This window comes from Fragaria vesca, linkage group LG6 (assembly GCF_000184155.1).
Source record: "Fragaria vesca subsp. vesca linkage group LG6, FraVesHawaii_1.0, whole genome shotgun sequence".
Classification (NCBI taxonomy): Eukaryota; Viridiplantae; Streptophyta; class Magnoliopsida; order Rosales; family Rosaceae; genus Fragaria; species Fragaria vesca.
In genome coordinates, this window is record NC_020496.1 from 35,389,231 (window position 1) to 35,405,095 (window position 15,865).

Below are 15,865 nucleotides of genomic sequence, written 5' to 3' on the forward strand. Positions count from 1 at the left end.
ACATAAATCATCTATGAACTTGCACATAAATCATCTATGAATGTGCATAGAACCATGTCATGATCTCCACTCACTCCACATATCAAATGATCATAAATCCCACTTTCACAATCAATTGGCCCAGGAATTTCATCAAGTTGCTTCTATGTTAGAGAGATGCATACTGCCCAATTTGATATAAACTATCATTGATAAACAGTCGAACATAAACATGAAGGCTTGCATAAAATCACACAATAATTCAACAAAATGATATAACAACACACTATCCCACTCGCATATGAATCACCAAATTCCTCCACAGTAATCCAAAATCAATGAACCATCGATAGTTTAAAGAGGTGGAGTAAGAAGACTTAGCTTTGGCTTGCTTTGCTCATAGTATACTGATGGGAGCCCTGCACTTACATAATTCTTGGTTTTTTTTTTTTTTTTTTCGATGCTCTCCGAGCAATAGTCGATGACTGAGAGCAGCGGGTGCCGGTGGCTTATTTCGATATCAGACCTAGCACCGAACTCGACCAAGATAAAGCCGGTTCTCGGCGAATCCGTTAGCAATTGATTGACGAACTTGACCCGGGAGAGCTCATGGGGCCTCTCCCGAGTGGTGGAGATGATCCCGGTGAGGAACAGCTGGCTGCACACCCGCACCTTGATGAAATGATCGAGATCATCGACTAGCACTGAGACTGGTAAGACCCGGATGCTGCCAATCAGGAACCCGGTGAGTCGCTCCTTGGACTGAGTGGACAAGGGTCCGGGATGGGTGTTACGGCTACCAGCAGAGATCTCCGGTGATTTGGAACAAACCAGAGGCTGCCACCGGGAGAGGAACCCTTGGGTCTCGTGGAATCATCTCCGGGTGATGGTTGGAGGCGTCAGTCACAAGCCTTGGGTCCCGATGATAAGAAGAACCCGGGCGGGTCATGCCATCCCTCTTGGTGGCTTCGGCCTGCATATTGCCTCCTGATGGGTTGGGCCCGATGGCTTAGGCCTGCATATTGGATATCTTGGGCTGACCTCCCTACATGAGCTTAATGGTGGAGCAACAAGACTTTTAGTACTGATTCCTACAGACGGCGCCAAATGTTTATGCATAATCCCAGAGACTATGTAGAATCATGGTGGAGCATGAACATGAACAAGAAACAACATGGGCAAGAGACGTCAAGGACATATAGCCATCGGAGAACATGGCTACGTCCACTTAAGATTCAACTATCATGGCCAATATGTCTTTGGTGTTACAAGAGCACTCGAAGATCGAGTGAGTAGGGATCGGGAGGGAGAGAGAGATCATTTCTACATATGGGAAGCCTTCCTTTTATAGCTAAGGAAGGTTCCCTCATATTACATATTTTCAATGTGGGAAAAGATGCACATATATCTTCTTATGATGCCTTCTTGTGGAGCTTGGAGGAGGACCTTTCGGATGTGGTACCGATGATCTTTCACCATAGCGAGGTAGCCCGGATGTCGGTCTACCAGAAGTATGTCGGGGGCGGGGTCTTTCATGGCCGGAAAACAGTCTACGAGGTCGTTGCTTATGCTTGTGGTATATCTACATACAACACTTAGCTTTGCAAGGAAAAATTATAGGTCACTAGCAGCATATTTTAGAAGCATCCTTAAGATTGGTTTTAGAAGTTGTTGTCAATAAAACAAAAAAAATTATACTTTATGTCTTGACAACAATTTTAAAAGTAATATTTATTAAACACGAAACTGTTTTAATTCGCATATGGTTGTTCTCACAGTATAGCAGTACCAGTTTTTCTTTTTCATGTCATATCAATTCCAAACTGGCCCTATAAAAGAAGTTGTTTAGGTATTGTTTGTGTAACAGCCTACATAGCAAGATATTGTCCTTTTTGTGTCCTGCGCGTGGTTTTGTTTTTGGGTTCCCAACCCAAAATGCTTCTCACTAAAGAGAGATGTATTTGCACATATAAGGCAAATCACCTCCCTCCCCCGAGTGATATGGGGATCTCACAATTCACCCCTTTTAGGGGTCTGACATCCTCGTTGGCACACTTCCGACCGGAGAGTGACTCTGATACCATTTGTAACAGCCCACAAAGTGAGATATATAGTCCATTTTAGGCCCCGCCTGCACAGTTTTGTTTTTGAATTATCAACCCAAAACGCGTCTCACTAAAGAGATATGTATTTGCACGTATAAGGCACATTACCTCGCTCTCCCGGGAGATGTGGAATCTCACAGTTTGTACCACAATTTTATGCTAGGCAGGTAGATTTAGATGCATAAGTATTATCATAGAAAGCGACGTTACATACTCAAGTAGAGTCTTGCTTAAATGCGAGCGTATCAGATAATTTATTAGTATTTTTTCACTAATTCTTACGTATGTTTGCTAGACTATAACAGTTTGACTGTTGATCTAATGAAATCAACTTCTATTTCAAATCGAAAGATGAGGTTAAGATCTATGAGAGACCAAAAACACAAGGTCGAACTCAAGTTTCCGAAACAAGCACAATACAATTGCAACCCTTTGATTTAATCTCAAAGCCCTAGATCAATCCATATTAGCAAAAATAAATGAAGCAAAGTGAACCAAAAATCTTGATCATTGAAAAAAAAAAAAATTTGCAAAGAAGACTTACCCAACAAAATTGTAGTGTTAGTCTCCTAAAGTCAAATTCAATCGCTCTTAGCTTCTTGTCGATTTCCAAATCTGCCAAAAATTTAGAAAATCGATGTTTCATCAACTGATGAAGAACAAGAAGTTGATAGAATAATTGCAGATGATGATGATAATTGATGACGATAAATCGATAACCGGATGATGAATACTTACTAGATCTGAGATTTTAGAGTTGAGAATTTGAGATTCTAGAGGAAGAACAATAGTACATTGTAGGAGAAGAACTAAACAAAAGAATGATAACAATATAGGTGTAGGGTTAAATTATTCAGGGGCTCATAAAATTCGTGTGTTCAAACCTAACTCACAAATATAAAGGTCGGGTAGGTTAGGAAATTTTAATAATTTTTTTAAAGAAAAAGAAAAATAAAAAAAGGTTATGATAGTTTTTCTAACTAAATATTTTTTTGAAAATAGGACGTCACTCCCAATATATTGATGATAATAAGGGAACAACATAAACATAATCCGCCCTCACGGGCTACCATGCAAAAACCAACTGTAGTCAGTAGTTGAGAACTACCTTCCCCGCCTATAGACCAATCAGGAAACTTGTAGATACGATTTATATCCTACCTCACCATGGTAAAAGATCATCGGTGCCACATCGGGAAGGTGCTTCTCTATGCTCCACAAGAAGACACAATGATAAGATATATGTGTAGTTAGTCCCACATTGGTAACATGTAATAAAAGGGAACCTTCCTTATCTATAAAAAGAAGGCTTCCCATATGTAGAAATGATGAATGGATCCCTACTAACTCCATCTTGGAGAGTTCTTGTAACACCAAGGGCCTATTGGCCATGATAGTATAATCTTAAGTGGATGTAGCCATGTCCTCCGATGGCGTGGTGAACCACTATATGTCCTTGTCTCTTGCTCATGATTGTATATTGTTCATGTTCCACCGTGATTCTACATAGCCTCTGGGATTATGCAGAAACATTTGATGCTGTCTGTGGGAATCAGTACTAAAAGTATTGTTGCTCTACCAGTAAGCTCATGCAGGAAGGTCAACCCAAGGTATCCAATATGCAGGGTCCAAGCTATAGGGCCCAACCCATTAGGAGGCATCGCTCAACCCGCCCGGGTTCTCTTTGTCATCGGGATATCCAAGGGCCGAACTGCAATGGCTTGACTAATGCCTCCAAGCAACACTCGGAGACGAATCAGCGGGACCCGGTCAGTCCATGCAATCACCACCCGCTGGCCAGTCATTTTCTATCATAGGGGGACATTGGTCGGCATCGTTCATCGTTAACCCGGGCAGGATGAATAATCGTCGGGGAGTGATAGTTCTTGTAGAAGAAGGAGTCTGCTTAGTATCCTTGGTGTCCCGTTGGCGACACTTACATTGGTCTATCTCCGGGATCTCGCTGGCCTTGTTCATAAGTGTAGGGATTTTGCCAGTATAGGGTTTGAGACCCCGAGTTCGTATGGTCATCGGCATGACCCAGCTTTACCAACGAGAAGAGAAATCCAGTATCCATAAAATACTCCGGAAAGGAAAATCATTGGCTTCACCGACAGCTCCCTTGCCTCCGGTACCGACTAGAGAAGCAGTCTCCGAGATAGGTGTCTGGAAAGAGAGTTCTTAGGGGAGTTGTATACCCAGCTCTCGAGCAATCGACATAACAACAACGTTGAGAGCAACAGGTCATGTGGCTCTTTGGCAAGCCCCACCGATCGGCCGGTATGGCAATGGAAAGGGCAACTCAAAGAGGGGCTCTTTTGCACGACCCGATAGGGTCACCGGGAGGATTAATAAAATATTTGGTGATTTGGGTCCAATTTAATCGGAATGATTCACCAAGGTAACAGAGAAACGAGTCGGGATCCCGACACCAGAGCTCGCCGGAGTTCATAATAGTTTGCTCTGTACACGCAGCCATCAAATTTGGTCACCCAATGGCAACTTCCCCATCCTCGAAACACAGAATTGAAATCTGGATAAGCTCCAGAATAGTGCAGTGCTCCCGTCGGTATACTTCTATGAGCAAAGCAAGCCAAAGCTAAGTCCTCTTACTCCACCTCTTTAAACTATCGATGATTAATTGATTTTGGATTATTGTGAAGGAATTTGGTGATTCATATGCGAGTGGCGTAGTGTGTTTATGCAAGTCTTCATGTTTATGTTCGACTGTTTATCAATGATGGTTTATATCAAATTGGGCAGTATGCATCTCTCTAACATAGAAGCAACTTGATGAAATTCTTGGGCCAGTTGATTGTGAAAGTGGGGTTTATGATCATTTGATATGTGGAGTGAGTGGAGATCATGACATGGTTCTATGCACGTTCATAGATGATTTATGTATCTTTCAAGAACTGTGTGTGTCAGTTCAATCTAACTAGAGAAAGTATATTGATTTTGAAGTTGTTTTGAACTCAAGCACTATAATGTTGATGTAGCATTATTGCAATCATGGTATGATTTGGCAATTGGTTTCTTGGAACACTGGACTCGACTTGGGGAAAATTGGTTTTGTAGTATAATTTGCAGTTCATCATATTTGGGAAGTTTTGACATTCTCTTGGGTGCAATAATAACTAAGGACATCGGGGATGAAAAGCTGGAAGGTTGAGGATAGTAGCCGGAAGATCAGTCAATTATGATTTAGATCAAGAAAATGGGTAATGAAGTCTAGTCAAAAGTGAAAGATTAGTCCAAGAGAGGGGAGTAATTAAGGTTAAAGTGAGCAAGAGAGACATGCACTCCATGCAGCCCAAGCAAGCTTTCTTGGTCGGGTATCTGTAGTCTCCGGGACCCTAGAGATAAGGAGAAAAGAAAAACTCTTAGCAGCCGGGAAGTCAGATGAGACAACCAGCCTACCTGTGACAAATTAATTGGCAAAATTTTCATCTCTCGGAGAAGCTTCATAATCACAGCAAGGCTTGCTAAGCCCAGTATCGAGCATTGTAAGCTGCTCTTGTTCCAAAGTCTCCAGGGACTCGGAGGACCCGGGGAAATTCAAAACTCAAAAGTCCCTATCGGTGATCATCTCCGGGAACCTCCATCAAGCATCCATATGCTGCAAACCATAGAATGAAAACCAGCTAGTAACCAAAGAACATGTAGGTAAACCTACTTATTGATGATAATCCGGAACCACCCTACGTAGAGGGGGTCTCCCTAGGAGAACTATCAGCCGAAGACGGACTTATCTTTTCAAAACCTATTCCATGATCTCATAACCACCAAGCAGTAATGCCTTGCGGGCACCAAATTTCCTCCTTTTAGCTTTTAGAGGACCCAACTTGGTACCAAAACTCACCTCACCAGATCTCTTCTTGTTCTTTGAGTCACGAGGCCGCCCAGCCTTACGCTTCTTAGCTGGTGATACAACTGTCTGACCACCAGAATGAGCAATAGCCAAGTCAGGTGAGAAAGTAAGTTCAAAAGGAACCATTACCATTTTCTCATTGGATGCAGAGTCCTCCGCCCGGCCACGCTTTCCCAATGTCTCCAATGCCATGTCTGGTCCACGCTTAACACCAGTTAGGGTTGGGTGCGATCTCGGGCACTATGGTAGTCAGAGTGACTACTAGAAGGGTGAGAGGAGCACTTAGAGCCATTAGAGGTACACGGAAACACGCTAGTTGCACGGCTAAGTCAGCAGCCGAGACACTTGGAATGGAGAAGGAGAGTGTAGGTGCCCCGATCACAGCTGCACTTGAAGATCCAGGGAAAGCAAAAGGATTCTTGCTCACTGCAAAAGGATTTCGGAGAGGGGTTACACCAGTATGGAGTCTGGCATGCATTAGACCCTTCCCCTTATTAGGTTTAGGTTTAGGGTTTTCCAAGCCCCGAGTTGCACCGCCGTACCCAAACGGAGTCCTCATGGACTCGATATCAATGAATCTCATAGCAAAGACATGAGGTCCATTCCTGGCGCCATATGTTCCAAGAGGCCACACACCTTCCAATATCCAACAGTCTGATCATATATAAATTGCAAACGTACCGAAAATTTGGCCGAGCCGAACTCGAAGGGCACTGAAATGAAAGCTTCCAGTATAGGATCTTTGATATCATGTGAAACCCTAACTCGGGTTATAGTGCCTCTTTTGATCCCCAGTTTGTCGATCTGCTCAACGTGCCCTAAGGTGACTCCCACCTTCTCAGCCGCTTCATTCGTCGTTAGAAGCGGAGGGAGCCTTAGCATCTCCACCCAAACCAGAAACGACTCGATCAGCACTGAGCCTACATCCTGTAAGCCATCATACTATCATACTCTACCATGACAAAAAGTGAGCGACTATTGAACCACAACCCTCTCCCAAGCAAATACCTCATATACTCTGCCTTTGTGAAGTGCAGAATGTAGCAATCACCATGTGCGCGCATTTGCAACCTATTATGCAGATCCCACACGGTGGTGAGTGTGCCAATGACGACACGAGGATCGGGAAGTCTACGACCTAGTGAAAGCAAACGACCCACAACAAAGAGATACGACGGGCCGCGACAGCCTTGGATGCACCAAAGGTGGGCTAATCTCCGTCGCGGATAGCAAGAGTGGCTGCGAAATGGCGTGAAACCTTGCCTGACATAGTGCAAGAGAGAGGAAAGGGTGCTAAGCGGTTGCGATGGTGAAAACCCTAAAGAGAGTTTTCGGGAGGCAGGCGCTCTGTTTTTAATCTTTAAGTTTTTTCTAACTAGATATAAGTTGAACTTGTTCACTCGGTAACTAGTTGACCAAATAAATTTTGCTCAATCATAATTGGATTTACATTCAAGGATTGATAACAAAACAACTCTATTGACTAATATGTATCATATGTCATAGAACACTTGCAAAGAACTGAAAGAGGAGACCTAAACTTAGGGTTTGGCAAAGCAGAGCGGTGGCATTCTTGACCCTTGTCGTCTAGAGGAACAAGAATGACCTATTATTCGTTATCTGGTTTGGCCTTGTGCTTGGATCAGAGGATAGGTTTTCCATCTGTTCGTGGAGGTAATGAAGAACGTGGTTGCAATTGGAGGCGTTGTTATTGTAAGGCAGCGGTGAAGAACTTTTTTACTTGCAATGTCCGAGATTCCACACTGGCGGTTGGTTTTTTGAGAGTTCTCCGGCGAATCAAACCTTCTCTCTAATTTATGGGAAGGCGACCATTATATCTGAGGCGGATCTGGTTTGGTTGAGGAGGTAATTTGTAACGGACCAAGTTTTGTGTGTTTTTGTTCTGAGTCATCCATTGGTGGAAGAGCAAGGTTGATCACCAGAAGACTTGTAATGTCGGGGTAGCAGCGTTCCAGAAAGGGGGATGCACTCTAGTCCGACGCCGATTAAGGGTAGTGGGAGTTGGGTTAGGCTTTTTGTTCCAGATCCACTATCCTCCTTGTTCTGTTTTGAGTTGGGTTTGGGCAAAACTTGTTAATGGGTTTATATCAAGATGATCCTGAGTTAAAGTTGTTAACTATATTGATCGGTAGAAGGTACACCATGATGGTCTCTAGGCCTCAAACTAATCAAGGTAGATGCGGTGAGTTAGAGTTGTGTTGAATATATTAGTATAGTTTGTCCATGTTTTTGGACTTCGATTTTGCATTTTTCTTTATTTAGTCAATTGTCCGTCTTTTTGAACTTTCATTTTTCGTATTTTCCTTCTAGGATATTAGATTTTGCTTCATTTTTGTGGATGGTAACATGACTCTTGGTAGTTAGTTCAACACTAAATGTAATTATTTGATCTTCAAGTCCAATAGGTTGAACTTGTACACTAGTTATAATCTTTCGATCTATGGAATGTATCCATTTTACTAAAAACAAAATGTTAAAAAAAAATAAAAATAAAAAACACTACTTTTTTTTATGAAGGATGAAAGACTATATTAATAATAATTGAAAAGTACATGGAGCGATGCAACATCATCGAAAAAAGCAAGAAAAACATAACAAGATGCCCAAACGCATCTATAATGAAAGAACAATAAAAGATAACCAGATATATAATGAGAAGTAACCAGGACGTGACTTGATGCCAAACGACATCGTTTAACTGCATATGTCATAATAGCAGTGTAAATGTTATCATAACAGTAACCGTAACCGTAGCTAGGATCATAACCATAGCTTGGGAAGTACACCCTGCTAGAAGAGCGAGATGTGACCCCCGAGAGAACGAAGACAACCAAGGGTGTAAGAAACTCGGACATTAGCAATCGAACTCTCAAGAACTGTAACCATGTAACTGGGCTTTCATTCTAAAATGGACACCAAACTCAAATCAGCCAAAACCAACCTCTTGGGTCCCAAATCCTAACCCACATGTGCTTGGGCCTAAAAACACCCTCATCCATCCCAGGCCCAATCCCTTGCCAAGCAGAAACCAAGCCCAGGCCCATTGAGGACTGATTTGGGCACCTGGCCCACTAAACCGTCTCCTACCTCTGACCAGCCACCGCCTGGGAGCGCACCACCATGTTCGGCCTTTGATCACCACCAGCCTAGGTCGATCCTCTAGCCTGGAAGAGTACCCTCGTCGTCTGAAGAGATCTGACCTAGTCTTGGGCAGAAAACCACCGTGCTCGCATCTATCGAGTCGCGCCGCCACTAACCCCAATCTGATTAACACAGGCCAGAGTAGCACACCAACCCGAGCCATCTTGTCAATTCAGATCACCCAAGGCAAAGCGGCCACCACTCGTCCTCCACCGACTCTGACGTTCTCCGGGATCCAATCACGTCCGCATCTGCTGCCCCATACCATTGAAGATAGGGACCCAGGATCCCAGATCCTAATCCTTTCCCCCGAATTGACGAAGGAACAGCACCGGCGAGAACACCCCTTGCTAACATCACAGTGAACAGATGTACACCACGCCAAAACGGATAGGAAGTCACAAACCACAGAAGGAGTATGGGGCAAACACGCCCTCGAGGAGGACAAGAGAATAGCTATATAGGGTGAGGAGATCTCATCGGAAGCAAAGGTTCGCGGCGAGCAAAACCCTAAAGCTAGGGTTAGCCGCCGCCTAAAGAGAGAGAGAGAGGAGAGCTCTCATTACCAAAAAAAAACCTCTACTTAAAAGTAATGTTTCCCACTATCATGGTAATTGTTAGTTGATTAGAAATAGTCCCCGCGCTTTGCTGCTGGATTTGACAGGTTCACTGATAAGAAATGATCAGTTGATATAAGTTTGGAACAAACAAATATAGGTTCAAAAAATAAAAAATAAAAAATAAAAGATTTCCAGTAAAGTATAAATAACAATTTGGATAACAGATTATAGTTTCTGGGTCAACAAAGTTTACAATCCCAGTTCACATTATCATCTTTCATCGAGTACTCTTGTTTCCCTTGCCAATCAAATATCACGTGGTTCTTCTGATTAATTAAACTGTGGGTTTGCGGAATAATTTTGCAAAGCTTGAGCAACTACTGCAACCAAGACAAAAAGTTCAGTCATGCAATGGTGTCTCAAAATCTTTCCCAGTCAATATGGTTTGGCATTACTAGTATTACTAAATGTCATGGAAACCAGTTATATTCATACCAAGCTACTATCAGTACTATGTATTATTTTCTTATATATCTTGAAATATGTAAGACACGAATTTCAAAAATGTAATAAGATCCTAAATTCTACTAAGAAGAACAAAAATTTAAATCAGCATATTATCAGGTACCTGTAAATCTGTAAGCCTCCCAAGACTGCATGCAATTACTTTGCTTTAAGAAATATGCTTTCAGAGGAAAGTTGACAGCTTCTATAGGCACATATCCAACAATGTTGGCCTGCTCTAGTAAGGGTGAGTTTAATCTTCGGATTCACTGGAGCAATATCTATTCCTTCAACTTCTATGTCTCCTTTACAATATTCATTTCTTCCTAATAATGCTTTAGCTTCCTGCCAATTATAGAGATCTGGAATGAAGGGAAAAAAAAAAAAAATCAAATCAGCAAAACACATACTATATTGCTGCTTATGGTTTCCTAGAAAGTAACTGTTTTCATTTTAACATGAATGGATATATACATGATTCCTGTTTAGATGTATTTAGTTTTATAAAATAGTCTCTCAAAGAGGTCATACATTAGAGCATAGAGGTCAACTACTCTAAGCTAATATAGAAAATAAAACCAAACAGATTCTTCACCAAACCATATTATGGGGATAATTGCATACTGCATATTTGTTTATTCAGCAAGAGTTGAAAATATAAACAGGCAATAGGAAAATAGTTTCAAGATACAGTCATCTGTTGCTTTAATGCACCATTGCTCCAACTCAGCCAAATTATTAGCTTTGACATATTCCCCATTACTAAACAAACAACAATATTGTCGTAATACATGGCTATGGAGAAATACATATATCTGAAGGATTGTAGCATATAATTGTATTTAGGATTAGACAACACTCCAATAAAGGGCAGCCTCAATTATGAGCATAGACATAAGATTAACCACAAACATTTCATTTACCTTAGGCTCTAACCACAAACGTGTTATAACCAAAAGAGATGATGTATCACAAAATGAAGCCGTCTCCACACGGTGGTTTACAGAAAAGAATGAAATTCATAAATAGAGAACAAATGTAGCTGCTTTATCTCAACAGTAACCCGGAAGACATCAATGCCTTCTTTAAGTTTAATCATAGTATGATAATATGGTTTTTATTCTTAATTCTTTAAGATCACTTTGGATTTCTTAAGAAGATATGCATAGCACATACATCAGTGCCTTCTCTTTCTACATACACCAATTACTTGATTTTACTATTGAAACTAAGAAGATTGCAGTGTTAGTAATTTAAACTTAAACTAAGAAAATTGAAATTTCAGAATCATGACAACTCTATTTTAATGAAATTAAAGATGAAAAAAATGAGACTAACCCCACATATAACAAAAAAGCATGTCATAAAGGCATATAACTGACCTCGAGATATTTATTAAAAAAAAGAAAAGACATTGTCAAAAATAGATATCATACTTGCAAACTACAAATAATTAACCTAATTGTGTAAGCGTTTCAGATATCAAAATTTACTAATGACTTTGAGGTACTAATGTGTTGCACTAACAATACCACATTGAGTTAGACTTAACGGTGTGAAAGTTTTAAGGTAAGCATATGCAAAACACAGAAAATAGTTGGACCCAAGTAATTGTAATCATAGCAAGCAATATCAATAATAACCAATAAAACAGAGTATAGAATTTACTTTTTCTCAATGAGGCCTTTTAAATTAATGACATCTATCTCAATATGTATATTAAAAAGAAAACGTTTGATGTTTGAGCGAACCAATATCAAATTGTATTCATTGGAAGCAGTAATACAAAAACACTATAGAATGGTAAAAGAAATCTTACCTCAAAATACCCAAGTCCAGAAATGTTTGTGGCTGATATTCCTCCATATCTTACTCATACTGCTCTAACCTCCCAAGCAAGTATTACAATGTTGCAGGTTCCCTTGCTCAACTGAACTCTTATACTCCATCAGTGGCTCTGGAAGCACAAAACTTATATCAAATTAAAAAAATCACAATCAAATTGAAAATTTACATAGAGAAAAAAGATGCGCTATTTAGACTCCACTTCTCTTGTTAGCAAAGTATAGTATTAAGAAAATTGCTAGGTTTTAGAAATGAGAATTAAGATACTAATATGAATATATAGGCATTGAGTATCTACAAATACTAAAGCAGCTAAAAGCGTCCATGATAAAAAAAAATGCATTAAAACTAACAGTGATAGAAAAGATGCAAGGACCGAATCATAAATTAAGCTGAATCAAGTTAAGAGATTGTAGTAAATAATCTTCAACAGCTTAAGTCATGGGATGCCTACTTAATAGTTGAAAGAAACTAACCTTGTTAGACCTCAATTGCAGCTGCTTACATTATGCCTCTCCACTCCTCTTCTTCCAGCCTCTGAAAGAACTGACACATAAATTGAATTTACCAACTAAACATAAAAACCAGCAAGTGAAGAAGACAACAGAAAAATGCATATGAATGGACACCGTATATAATTTTGTTATTCTTTATCTTCTTCGTTTTATGTTCTTGTTCCTTTATCTTTTTCATTTTCTTTTGATATTTTGATACTATTGTACTTGCAGTAGTTTTGATTTATCCATGTACAGCTGTCATCCTACTCCTGCACTCCTAGGAATATATCTACACCAAATATACATATTATATATATGCCACACTTTATCTGCCATATTAATTGTACTGATATCTCACTATCAGATCAATCACTTGTCTTTCAACAATGATAGCCTTCGGTTCGTTCTGCATTCAAAACAATAACATACCCATGAAATAATAGCTCACGTCTTTACCTGTGGAGGAGTAGTGAAAGCATGACTGCTGCTCCAGATTCGACCCCTGTTAATTATCCAACTATGCCTTGAATCCCAAAAACCTAGCCTGCAAATACATGATCAGACTCTGACTTGGCTCAAACTTCTCTTGACACTGACTTAGCTCAAAATTGATTTCTTTTCAGATGTTAAAAACAGAAAAATGGTTGCATGCCCTATACTAAAATCAATTGCATCTAATAGAAAACAATGAGGAAATTTGCATATAAATCATGTCAAGTTCAATGTTATGAAGGATGGTTATAAAGCCATGTTACGTGCACATGCCAAAGTTGACATCGTCAGGTTTTGATATATCAATCTTTCGTTAAATTGTATCTTGATCTTTTTGTATACAGACAATAGAAAAGAAAGCACAATCAAGTACAGAAAAACAAAAATAGTCTCAAGTGTCAGGAAACGTTTCTGTAACAGCCTTCCACATTATTTTATCAACTACATTTGCTTCATGAAAAAGCTGATGCTCATAGTTTATTCAATCAACTTCATTTCGAATGATCAAAGACCAACCAATAAATTCAAGCACTCAAAACTAAAAGTAGCTTATGGCTAAGCTTGAATGAGATACTGGAAAACATAACCAAAAAAAAGAAAAAAGAAAAGGAAGACTATCTCATAAGCATTTTATCATACAGTTGGTGAGCAGCGTTTTAGTTGTTCTTTCATTCATTTATAGTTGGTGAGACAATGAGTCAGTGATAGCTTTTCGAAAACCTGATTAACAACTCTAAAGAGCTTAAACACAGAAATAGACTTTTGCATCCTTACGAATTAAAAATCCAACTAACCAACAATGTTGAGGTCATTGTTATCTTATCAGACTGATAATAAAAAAGCAGCGACCTGAAGATCATCATCTGAGAAGAAAACGGAAACAATTCAGATGTTTGTGCAGATTGGGACATTGATCTGTACTGTGGAAACTTACCAAGGTTTTTATGACGATGACAGCGACCCTTCTGGAATGAAAGGAATGAGAAACTTGGTTCATAAATGACTCAAAGTGAAGGGGTTGGACCTGATTAGGTCCTTCAGGTCTTCTTTTGATTCTTCTTTGCTTCGACTTGAAACCAAACATTGGAGATTATTGGCTTGTTGAATATTTGGCTGTGGAGGAGACAATTCAGCCTTTGAGAGGTTTGGGGGTTGACGGAGATGGAGTGGCTTCCAAAGAGTTAATGATGAGTGGTGATAAGAGAGAATTGCAGTTTGGGTCAGATCTAATTTGGGTGGTTCAGTAGATTTCAATTCTCTTCTCTGTCTCTCACACTCTTCTGGGTTATGCGCTTCAACCGTTTGCGAGAGTTCGATGGAGAGATGTTCGAGAGATAGAGATAAAGAGCGAGAACAGTCCAGAGAGAGCGAGAGAGACAGCCCAGCACCGAGGCCCAGCACTGTACACGGGAACAGTGTTTTATGAACAGTGCTGACGTCATCTCAGAAAATAGTATATAGGTTAAATTTCGGCAACTCCATTCCCGTAATAACTATCCCAATAGAAAAGTTCACTGCAGAAATCCTTGAAATTTAGAGATTAGGATCAAAACCGCAAACCTAAGGCAAAAAAAAAGCAACATGGCCCAACTACCTATAAATCTAGACAAAAATTCACCATCAGTTCCTGAACTATTATGCCAAGGTCAACTTGATACTTAAATTGTAAAAGGTATCAATGATATCCAAACATGTATTTTGACATCAACAACGTACCTCCGTCTAATTTATATGACGGAACTGTTAATTTCCTGACCTTACAAACACATTAAGACCAAAAAGCAATTAAATGACCAATTTATCCCTCATTCTACTTGTAAAATCTTTTTTTTTTTTCTTCGTCTTGTTCTCCGTGTTCATCAGTTTACCTCCATTCTCATCACTCTTATTTTATGACCTCACGACCAATCTCTCTTCTCTTCTCTGCTATGATAGTTGCATTTATCAACCTGAAATTTATCATCTCATACAGACATCCATGCTAATTAAACCATCAAGCATTTGAGTTTTTGGTTTTACAAGTTACAACAAATTGAAGGAGAAATAATCTAGATCTGAGATTTCATCTCCTCCACCACTGTGCCCACGACCTTCAACGAATCAAGCCCGGTTTCTGAGCCATCTGGCGACACCGGAGAGCGACGGTCACGCGCCGACCAAGTTATGTCTAAGAGTGATTTGGACACCCAAGTCCATAGTGTAATACCCCGGAAATTTGATATTAGTTTCTAATTTTATTTGAGAATTTTTAAGTTAGAAGTTGGTGTGTTTTGAGGTTCGAAGGAAGAGCGGAGGTGTTCAAGAGTTTTCTTGTTGAAAATACTTTATTTTGAAGTATCAAAAGTTGACTTTTTTTTTGTAAGTTATTTTCAAAAACTTCATTCATGAAAGTTGTAGAGTACGACGATACGAGTTCGTAGACACGTGGCACGCATAAAACGGACTTCGTATGAGAAAGTTATGGTCAGAGGAAGTTAGTTTCCGGGTTTGGAAAGTATATAAACAGAAAAATGTGTGGAAGTTATTTTTTTGAATTAATTACTGGTCACTCCATTAACTTTCATGCACTCGACAGTTTACTCCATTAACTATCCAATGTCACACAATTTGGTCCATCCGTTAAGTCGTCGTCCAAATCAGTGGTTAAGTTGCTGACTGGACATATTTTTCAATTGGAAATTCCATTTAACACCCCACCTCTCTCTCTCTCTCTCTCTCTGGCCAGCCATGGCTTCCCAAACAGTAAGTAAGCTGTGGTTTTTGGCTTCACTTTCCACTCACTCAAATCCAACAAAAGTTTATGAACCAAAGCCTATTATAAAGATAGGATTACAAACTTTAAGTACATAG